The following is a 12,097-nucleotide window of genomic DNA, read 5'->3' as shown; positions in this document are numbered from 1 at the left end:
GATGAGTGTATTGAAAGATCACTTTGAGATGCATAAATAGCTGAAGGTGTGTTGAGCATGGAGGCGCGAACATTATGTTAAAGAGAATGTCATCATTTAAAAAATCAGTGCCCATACGATAGTGCATGCACGATCGCTTACATATATGATATTGTTAATCGATCGCTTACCGATTACACCTTCGTGTGCTACTAACTAAATGATCGTTTACCTTTTTCTAAGCGATCATTTAGCTCCTGATATTTACTAAACGATCGTATAGACGATCACTTAGTTTTTCCTACATGATCGTTTAGACGATCGCTCTCCCTTTTCCTACACGATCGTTTAGACGATCGCTTACCCTTTCCTACAAAATCGTTTAGACAATCGCTTACTTTTTCCTACATGATCGTATACTTCACCTAAACGATCAAGCATCTTGTCTATGCGATAGAAACGACCTCATCTCCCACATTCTTGATCGTTGTGTACGGTCTCTCTTCCTCCTTCCCTCTACCAAATTCGAACAAAGCCCACACTTTGGATTCTCACTCCAAGAATACTGAGGGCTCTGAGTGGTGGTATCATCTCCGTTTACTTCTGTCTGAGTGGTGATTGTTCGAGGTAGACGGTTGGGTTTTAGACTCGCTGTGAAGAAGAAATCTTCATCTGGTATGATCTCTTGATCTCTTTAGCATTATGAATGCATATTAGTATGTTTTGAATGTATATGTGGTAATTCTGTCACAATGAATTAGAAAGATCCGTTTTCACTCGTAAGTACTCTTGAATAAAAGTTCCTTCATATGGGATAGACCACGACTGGACTAGGGCAAGTGAAGATCTTGTACTGGCGTTTATGCCCTAGTTTATTATTTTGTGTACTTGTAATTTGATTATCTTATACACTCCACTAGTTTTAGGACAAGTGGGAGATTATTGGGGTTGATACCCTAAGTCTCATAGAGTCCTGTAGTTTATAAACAATTGTATGAACAAACATTTTGTGATTTATAATATATGATATTTTATTCACTTCAGTCTATGAAATATGAGATATTTTAGTTGTATTAACCACAAACCAATAAACTAAGATCCATAGTTATCATTGTAACTTAAACATGTATGTGGAGACATACAAGTGGATCGTGTTTTAAGTGATAACCTAAATGGTCTGTAGTATATGAATAAGGAGGGATACCTTATCCTGGTGAGACTACGAGTGTGGCCCGCTTTATATGTGTTACAAATGTTGTAAAGTGCTACAAATGATCTAATCCTAATCATTCGTGTATTAAATATATAAGCGGGGATATTCTATACAAAGGAGTTTGTATAAGACCGAACCAAGAAATGCTTAGTCTCTTTATATAATACCGTTCATAATTGAGACTTTCATTTCACTATGATGACCATAGGTAACATGACCTTAATCCTGAGTGAGTTGTGAACTCTTGTCTATGAGGGTGGTCCTTTGATTTACATGGGTAAGAGTGGCCATATCACTGACTCAACAAGCATACCACTTTGGGGATTCATCTGATTGGGGAGCTGGGAACTCAGTTATACAAGATGGAATTCACTCCTTCCTTGAAGTAGGGGTAAGTAGATAAATTGCTCCTTTAAGTGTTGATTCCGGGGCTTGAACAATGTGGCGCCACACCCTCTCTTGGCCCGAGAGAGGTTTAGTCAAAGTAGTGTTGGGGTTGGTGCCCTAAAGTCTCGTGTCCTGTAGTTTGTAAAAAGTTTGTACAAACACTTGTGATGTATAATATATGATATGTTACTTCACTTCTTTATTTTGCTCAGTTGTTTGTTTTATTTGCTTTACCACAAACCAGTAAACCTAAAGTTCCTGGTTATCTGTATGTAACTTAAGTATGTATGTGGTGACATGCAAGTGGATTGTGTCTTAAGTGATAACCAAAATGGTCTATATTATATGGATATAGGAGGGAAACCTTATCCTGGTTATGTACTTATGTAGCCCACTTTATGGAATGGTCACAAATGTTGTAACTTGTCACAGATGGTCTGATCCTGATCATTCGCGTAGAGGACATGCGAACGGGGATGTCCTATACAAAGAGTTTGTATAGGATCTGACCACGAAGTGTAACGTCTCGTTATATAACACCATTCATGACAGAGATTTTTCTTCACTAGCGATTGATCATATGTAACATGACCTCAATCCTTAGTGAGTTGGGAACTCCTGCCATTGATGGTGGTTCTTTGATTTGTATGGGTGCGAGTGGCCAGGTCACCGACCCAAAACTACCATTTTAGGGATTCATCTGATTTGGGAGCTGGGAACTCAGCTACACAAGATGAAATTCACTCTTTCCCCAAATAAGGGCAAGTAGATAGATAGCTCCCTTAAGGGCGATTCCATAGCTTGAACGATGTGGCGCCACACACCTTCTCTTGGCCCAAGAAATGTTCACAATAGTTGGACTATGTTGTATTATTCATTAAAGGAATCAATGGTACTTAAGGAGTGAGATGTAACTATAGGGGCAAAACAGTAAATTGGCCCAGCTGTACTTACGAGCATCTGTGAAGGGTCATCGTACTCATGATTAGTTATATTTGATAGACACATAAATATATTTGTGGTAAGAAGAGTTCAGCTGTTGGTCTTTAGTGGAATGCCTGGCAGTTAACAGATGGTGGATCTCGTGGCTAAAAGTTTAGTCAGCTATTCACGTACTGTTGGAGCTTTGAGCCACGGGTCCATAAGATCCCTAGGTAGCTTGGATAAAGTCGAGAATCAGTTTTTGGGTCAGCTTAAAATGTTCAAATTGGACAAGAGGGAGTTCAATTATATATGATATAATTGACAAAATGTATGAGATACATTATTTTGGAGAAAATTAGATATAAATATGATTTAAATCAAATGGAGGAGAAATTACTATAGTAGATATATGATATCAAACTATAGGTTAAGAATATTATATGATTATATTCATTATTTATTTAATTAATCGGTTATATGATAATTGGCCAAAAATTTCTCTTAAATCGTGTGAAAGTGGGAAGATTGATTTCAGTTATTGTAACTGAAGAATAAAATGAAAATTGTTTTCATTTTGTAAAGAGTTCGAAAAAATTGCTCACGGTGTGGAAACTTCATGATCGCTTAGTTGAGAGCCTATACGATAGCGCCTTATCGCCTAAACAATAGCACACTCGCGCGCACTAAACGATCGCACTCTTTCTCTAAACGATCGTTTAGCGCGCCGATTTTTTCTAAATGATCGCTTACTAATTACTAGACGATCACTTAGTAAAACCTACACGATCGTGTACCTTTCTCTAAGCGACGAGCACTCGACTATATGATAGTCACCTACTATCTCTCACTTGCTTGTCGTTCTACACGATCGTTCTTTCCTTCTTCCTCTACCAATTCCATCAAAGTCCACTCTTTGGCTTCTCACTCCGAGAATACCAAGGGCTTTGAGTGGTGGTGTCGTCCTCGGTTGCTGCTTGTTTGTGTGTTGTCGTTCGTGTAGATGATCATCGTGCTGCTAAGCAACTGATTGCTGGGCGATTTGGTTCGTAGAGGAGTCGCTTCCGCTGGATTGAGTTTGAGTGAAGATAGTCTTCAATTGATATGTTTACTCAATCTATTGTATTTCATTTGTCAAACCATGCCTATAATATAGTGTTAAAATGCATACCTGTTTGTTAGAATGTGTGTGTAGTAATTCGGTCACAATGAAATAGGAAAGATCCGAACACGCTCATGGATACTCTTGTTTAAGAGTTCCTTCAAGTAGGACTATGATCTATTGTTCATTAGAGGAATCAGTAGTACTTAAGGAGTTAGATGTAACTACTGGGGAAAAACGATAATTTGGCCTAGCTGTACTTATAGCGATTTGTGAATGGTCATCGTACTGTTGATTGGTTATATTCAATGGATACAAAAATATATATGTAGTGCGAGTAGTGCAACTATCGGTCTTTAGTGGAGTGCCCAACAGTTAACGAATGGTGGATAATGTGATTAAAGAGTTTAGTCAGTTATTCACTTACCATTGGAGCTTCAAGCTACAGGTCCATAAGGTCCCCTTGGTAGCTCAATGGATTCAAGTTGAGAATCAGTTTTTAGGTTTGTTTGAAAGGTTCAAATTAACAATAGGGAATTTGATTATATATGATATGATTAAATTAATTCAATTATATATGATATAATTAATCTGATGTATTTGATACATTATTATTTGATTGGATGAATTAATATAAATATGATTTATATTAAATTCCATAAAAATAGAAAAAAAAACTATGGTTTATATATTACATATGATGCATAATTAAAACTATAGGTTATAAATGTAATATGATAAGTTAGTTATTATATTTATTTATAATCTATTAATTATATGATAATTAAATTTCGTTTTCTCCAATAACTACGTTAGTGGGTGGTTACACCGTTTTACAGCAACTGTGAGATAAAAGGAAATGGGATTTCAAAATCTTACACGACAACTAGTTATCCGATTACTAATCGAGAGACTAAACGATAAGACCGAGTTTTACTATACGATAGTACTCATTTCTATACGACCAAGTATCGAGTCTATGCGATAGGCTTTCATCTTCTACACGATGCTTCTGTCTATTACTCGACCATTTCCTCCTTCATTCCTATCCTTCCCTCATTCCAAAATAAGCCAGAGCCCACAACTCTTTGATTCTCACAACGAGAATACCAACGTAATCTGGTGGTAGTGTCCGAATCTGTTCGAGGATCGAGTTGATACTCGTTGCTGGTGTTTGAGGGAGTTCGAGTTCTTGATCCTTGCGTTCGAGTTTGATCGAGGGACACACTTGAAGAAACATTCTTTAAAGGTATTGTTTCTCTCATCCTTTATATTTAATTCAAAGCATGTTGTAATTTATTGATTAATGCATAATCTATTTAGTCTGATTGTAAATATTTGAGTTCTTTCACAATGATGTTTTGAACGATCCACTTCCGCTCATAGGTCCTCTCACTATATTTAGAGTTTCATTCACTTCATACATGCATAGACATGGGCATGGTCATGGATAAGTAATAAACGAAATATTTATCTATGAAGTCGCCTGCAATGTACAAGCCACCAGAGCAACATTAAGAGGGACTAGAGTAACATCAAGAGGAACCAGATCAACCTAGAGTTCAAAAGTCGACGAGATATACCAAATTGAAATCGACGACGTTCTCTTGTGGGACTCATTGATTTTTTTATAATTTTTTAATAAAATGAAAAACTTTAAATTGTTATATTGATATGAGTATTTTAATGTACATTTTATTATTTTCCAATTATGAACCATAGTTGAATATGGAAGAAAAAAAGATTGAGAATTTTTTATGATGTCTCTTAGAGTTAATTTTATTTATTATTAAGAAATACAAGGGTAAATTTTTTTATGAAAAATAGAACGATAAATTTACATAGGATACTTTGCTTAAAGAAGGTAAATGATTAAATCTTTAAGAATTTATATAAAAAAAAAAAAGCAAAAAGGGTCGAGTGTTCAAAAAATTGACCATCGTCGGTCCAATTTTGAACACTCAACAAAGAGGAGATTGAGTATTCAACCTCGACCTACATCAATTTTTTTAAAAAAAAAAAATCGTACCAGTCAAATCCCAAAACACAATATTTTTCTAGTTACTTTCAAATCTACAATATTTCACTATTATTTATCAAACCTACAATATTCATCCAATTTTACAGGAAAACAATCATTTTTTAACCATTCTTTGAAAAGTTACTAGAATTAATCAATTTTTTTAAAAGATTTAAGGCATATTTGATAAAGAACTCCAAACTCAAGTACTTTTGTTTGGTTTAGTCTCTTCCTTTCACACGCGTTTGTTTTGATGCCCAAACTCTATCAAAACAATGTTGTCAAGTTGACGGGACGTTTCAGTCATTTACTTCATCTCAATAAAAAAAGACCAAAAGAAATAATAATAATTCAAAGTCTTCTCAAATAATCAATATTTTTCTAAAAAAAATAAATCAATATTGTTTTTTCTACAACTACAGATGACACGTCTATTCTAACATCGAAGGCGGCCATTACTACAATTATAAATTTAGAGTTTAAAAATTATAGATCATCAACTCAAATCGACAATTTGAAAAATGATCGAATCAACGTTAGTTCAATTTGTGCACTTTGTTTGATAGTCGATTTTTTAAATATGACTGAATTGCTTTTTTTTTTTTTTTTTTTTTTTTAGTTCAATTGTTGTATATTTATATGCATCTACAATACCATTTTTTTATAGAGTCCCAATATTTTTTTTTTAAGTCCCATCAACTTGATATATTTTATTTTAAAAAAAAAATCAATCAAATATTTAGACCATCAAATAAATTATTATAATCTGCTTTGTGTTTGAAACTCTAAATATAATAGTTCTATTTATAATTACTTGTACTTTACAATATCAAAACCTTATTTACTACAGTATATACTAATTGGACTCATCTTTTTTTCATCATTGTTAACAAATACAAATTATTATAACTCGACTATATTTAGAATTAACCAACTTACCACCGAAATGATTGCTAATTGTTTTTTAACTTTCCTTTTGATGGTTTTTTTAATTAATATATTAAAAATTTGTGTTTTCTTTTCCTTTTCTCTTCTCTCCCCACCATTCCCATTTCCATTTTTTCCCTCTCTAATTTTCTCTCCCACTTCTTCTTCATCTTTTCTATCTCACTTTTCTCCCATCCTCCCACGGCTATTAGCATCTTATTCAACGAACGCAAGTTGTTTTGAAAACCTTTTTGCCAGTAGGAAGCTTTTCAAGAACATCCATGAGCGACTGCACATATTGCGAGAGATTTGTGATGCTGTTTAAATCAAATGAACGTATTCCTGAACCAGTTAAGTCTATCATCGTAGCTCTATAGCCTACTTCTTCAAGAAGAGCAACAGTTTTATACCAACACCAAACACCAAAACCACCTCTATGGACAAGAACAAAGTGATTTGTTTCCCAGTCATCTAGCTTTATGTCCTGTCAATTTGAAACTTATTAGAACTATAAATGCTTTTGGCAGGAAACTCAAATAATAACCTTTTAGAACAATATGTGAAAAAGACAAACAATCAACAAAACTCTATTGATAATTTGAACAATCTAATTAGTTTGTTTAGAAACTTGACATAGAAGTTCATCTGTACAAACGCCATTGTTTCCTTTGTCTTTTATATTAGTGCATTCATTCTGATTCTAAATTGAAATCGTAAGAATTAGACACATATAGATATATGATTAATTCATCATGTATAATTTGAAAGAGGAAAATGAAACAGTTGGTAAACAAAAATTAAGACTATCATTCTTTCCCCCTCTGTTAGCCAAAATTAATTTTCATTTATCCTCCTGGTAGTTTAAATAAGTCTAAATTTAACACACAGTTTCAACGAAGTTGTTCATTAAATACAGGATGGGAAAACAATAATTCATTTCATCGTACTTTGAACGATTAGAATCTTTAAAAGCTCTCATTAAGGTCCAATCAATTAAACTTCCCGCTAAAATTGGTCCAAAACTGACCCAAAAATAATCCATTCCCACACAGACAAAATTGAAATTCCCCAAACACAATGCACAATTTCACAATCCACAACACAAAAATTTCAATCAACACTCATCCGTCAACAATCAAACATTGAATCCCCGACCATCCATACTAATCGCAGTCACACAATCAAATTCAAAACTCAATGAACCTGATTCACAAGCTGTTGAGGTTGAAGGAGAGGGTCAGTAAGGGAGGGAGCTCGAGAACTCGAACTCTGCGGCAAGGCGTTCCGATTCTTTTTACCGAAGGTCGACTGCCGGAGCGAAGTAGAGCGATCAAATGACACAGGAAAATCGTGTGGATGTATATGGAAAAACGTCGTTGCTGCCTCCGAAAGCATGCTCTGAAGTCAGCGAGTCTCCGGTCTTCTCTCTCCATGAAGAGCGCATTTGAGACAATCAGTTGCTGGAAATGGAAAGGGGGGGTCTGGGAAGGTGTTAGCCGGGTTGTGGGTTTTGCATGGAAGGATGAAAGAAGTCGCATTGGAAGGGTTTCACGTGGGTTGTGGGTGAGTGGAAGTCTTAGAATGTAAAGAGAAAAGAAAAATTTGGGGGGGGGGGGGGAATTGGTTTTTTTTATTTTTTAAAAAAAGTAAAACCGACATTAAAGATCCGTTTTTTTTAAAAAAAAACCGACATTATACATCCAGCTTTACTTTTTCCAACTGACAATAAAGCCCAAAATTCTTGTAGTGTGATCTATAATTCAAATTATATAAGAGAGATATATTTGAATAAGATTCAAATATTAAATTTATATGAATTGGATTCATAAAGAGATGTCATATAAATATGTTAATTAACTCCATATTAAATATGATTTAATATAATTATTTAATTGATTAAGAAATAAAGGAGATTGGAGGTTAGCATAAATATATGATATTTATGACAAATAATTAAATGTATATTAAATGGGATTTAATATATGGTTATTTAATTAATGTGCACATTAATTAAATAAGAGTTATTCAATTAATTAACACTAAGGATATAAAGGGAAATTCTTGGAAAAGTAGTCAATTCTCCATATAAATATATCCTTATAGCCCAATTTGGGCAATTTTTTTTTTTTTGGTGGCATCCTTCTTCATTGGAGGAGTTCGAGATCGTTGATAATGGTGGAAGAGGAAAGCTAGAGGAACCAACTGAGGTTTGATTTCTTCTCTTCTTCCTTTTTTTTAGCATGCTCATAGTTTTATTTGAATGTTTATCCTACAAATGCATATTTTATTTTATTGTTTATGTGTCCCATAAAAATGAATGTCTAAATGCGAGACGTTCACATGCTTCCACGGGAATTTGATTCCTTCATAACCAAAATACATACTATGTAGTAATTAAATAACTAGCCTGATGACATACCATCAAACATGGAAGAGTATGAAAGTGAATCTGTCGATTCACGAAATTATAGCATGCAAATGAAGTTGTCGACTCACGCATGTCTAATGGCCTGAAAACGCACCATCAAAACATGAAATTAGGCTTATCGGTCCCCTGGAATACAATATGTATCGAGGTGAGATGGTAGATCACCCTTACTGATATAATTATGCATCACATACATAAATTTCATAAGTGATCCTATAACGCGATTCGTAACACATCATAGCAATTCAATCATACTCATAATACTCATAACTTTCATGCCAAAAGAAGTATCCATCTATTCCAAGTCATGCTTATAGAGTCCATTAAATAACTAGATAATTCTAAACTGGGGCACTTGGCATAAAGACACTAATAATAGTACCACTTACTTTAAGGCTTAAGCTCAAATAACAAGCAAAATAATCCCCTTCTTGACTTAGGAATCTTGGATCAAGGTCCCTAATGCAAAACACAACATTCAATTTCAACTTTTGATGCCAATTCCAAAACAAACAAAATTCATTCCAACGATCTCCAAATAACTTACCAAAATCTTACTAAATAAGTGCTGGACAGCTTGCTAGAATGCCTCAAAACTTCAACTTCAGTCTCCTAGATTAAAACTAAATCTATATGGATTCCAACGTATATGATTACCAAACCCAACTTAACATTAATCTTCCAAACTTTAAATTGCAATTATCTCCCAACAACTTAAATCCATTCAAAATTATAAATCCTAACAAGTATCGTTGGAAAATAAATTCTAAGATCTAATTTACCCCCAAAATTCAAATATTCTCAATCATAAATCTAAAATTAAAATCAAACAAACTCAAAATAATTCAATAATCTAAATTTTGGACTGGAAAAAAAATTCAAAATTAAAGGACTTAAGATCCAATAGTTTAAGAAAATTAATTTGAATTTAACTAGAATTCGGGATATTACAAGTCTTATACAAACTCTTTGTATGTAATACCCTACTCACATGTCTCCACATGAATGATCGGGATCATATCATTTGTAGCAATTGTAACAACTACAAAATAGGTCGTATTCGTAGTGTCACCAAGATAAGATACCTAGTCTTATCCATCTACACAAATTGTTTAGGTTGTCACTTAGACATAATCCACCTGTATGTCTCTACATACGTGTTTAAGTTACAATTGATACCCTTGGATCTTAATTTATTTGTTTTTGTGGGTCAATGCAATTAAATGCCGAATACAACACATATTATTTTATTAGATAAATAAATTATTTGTACAAATACAATTACAAACTACAAGACCACAAGATTTAGGATATCAACCCCAACATACAACTCTATGACCATGATATCATTAATCCTTCTGAGCATAGTTCATGAGATGTGTGCATCTTGGAAACAATGTTTGATGTTGTGGGAGAATCGAACTTTTCGTATTGTGGTTGATGGTTCAAATTTCATGCAAATTGAGTCTAATAGGTCATTGAATTTTCAACTTTGCGTAAAATTAGGTCCATGATTTGGTGACACTTTTTAAAATTAGCAGATATATTATAACTACAAACAAAGCTGAAATTTAAGGTATAATTAGGTATATAATTCATCTTCATATCTATTAAAAGTTGGAAAATATATTAACATTTTTAGGGAAGTATGTGATGCAAAATTGAAAGTTTAAAAAAATATTAGATAATTTGTGAATATCATATACTAGATAGACATGAACTTAAAACATCGTAAACAAAAACTTGTCATCTAGACTCTGTTTGATAACCATTTTTTCTTTTTGGAGATTTTCAAAAGTAGAAAAATTAGAGAAACTATTTACATAGAATAGCAAAGTTTAATCATTTCAGACTTCTATCAGTTCCTATCACTGATTGATACAAATAAACTTCTATCAACCTCTATCAATGATAGACTTCTATCAGTTTCTATCACTGATAGATACTGATAGAAGTCTATTTGTGTTTATTGTTATTTTTTTTTACTATTTCTGTAAATAATTTGATATTTTTTCGATTTGTGAAATTTTTCTTTTTTTTGTTTTTGTTTTTAGTTTTTGAAAGTTTGGTAAAAAGTAGTTATTAAAGCAATAATTTAGAGGCGAAATGAATATTTATAGGCTTAATTTTTAAAAATTAAAAAATATAAAATAAATGATTATCAAACAAACTTTAAAATCATAATTTGTCTGAGATACATTATATATGTTGTCTATGGAGTGACAGAGGAGCTTGGGAAGTTATTCAACGGTAACACCAGTGTTTGTTAATCTTTTTTTTCAAAAATACTTTTCTTCTAATGTTGGTTAATTAACAAATGTACATAGAAAAATCCATTCAATCAAACATAATTCTATCGATTTCTTTGTTTTATCATCTATCTTTTAGAAATATTTTAAAAAATAAAGTCATGTTTTAAAAACTAGAAAAATGTAGATCCGTTTGATACTCATTTCGTTTTTTCGTTTTTGGTTTTTTGAAAATTAAGTCCATTTACTATTTATTTCTTACAACGATTTGCATATTTCTTAAGCACAATAGTTGGAATTCTTAACCAAATTCCAAAAACTAAAACAAATTTATAAAAACTACTTTTTTTAATTTTAAAAAATTGGCTTGGTTTTTTAAACCATTGGTAGAAAGTAGATAACAAAAGGTGAAACTAGTAGAAGTAGTGTCTATAAGCTTTAATTTTTAAGAATTAAAAATTAAAAAACAAAATGGCTACCAAGTGGGGAATAGTTTAAAAATTACTTTTGTTTTTATAATTTAGTTAAGAAATCGAATATTTAGTTAGGAAAGATGAAAACCATGATAACATGTTATCCTAAGCAAAATTTTAAAAAATAATAAACAAAAATCATAAAACCAAATAGTTATTAAACAAGATTTAAGTCAATGAAATAAATTTAGTAATATTTTTTTTATATAAAAACTAAAATGAGTATAACTCAATTGGCATAAAACTATTAATTCGAAGTAAGAAATTCAATTCCTCCAAAAAGGAAAATCTAACGGATAATAAAAATATCTTTAAAAAAATCAACTAATAATAGAAGACTAAGACCAAATTTAAGATTTATTAAAAGTATAAAAACTACCCTAATACATTTAAAAATT

The 12,097-nt window shown here is 32.4% G+C and overlaps 1 pseudogene; it reads right to left on the bottom strand.

The window, feature by feature from the left end:
- Nucleotides 1–7,944, bottom strand: part of LOC120081098 — a 31,636-nt pseudogene extending 23,692 nt beyond the window's left edge.
- Between the last annotated feature and the right edge of the window lie 4,153 nt (nucleotides 7,945–12,097).

Source organism: Benincasa hispida, chromosome 7 (assembly GCF_009727055.1).
Source record: "Benincasa hispida cultivar B227 chromosome 7, ASM972705v1, whole genome shotgun sequence".
In the NCBI taxonomy this organism is placed as follows: domain Eukaryota; kingdom Viridiplantae; phylum Streptophyta; class Magnoliopsida; order Cucurbitales; family Cucurbitaceae; genus Benincasa; species Benincasa hispida.
This window is presented reverse-complemented; position numbering and strand designations above follow the sequence as displayed.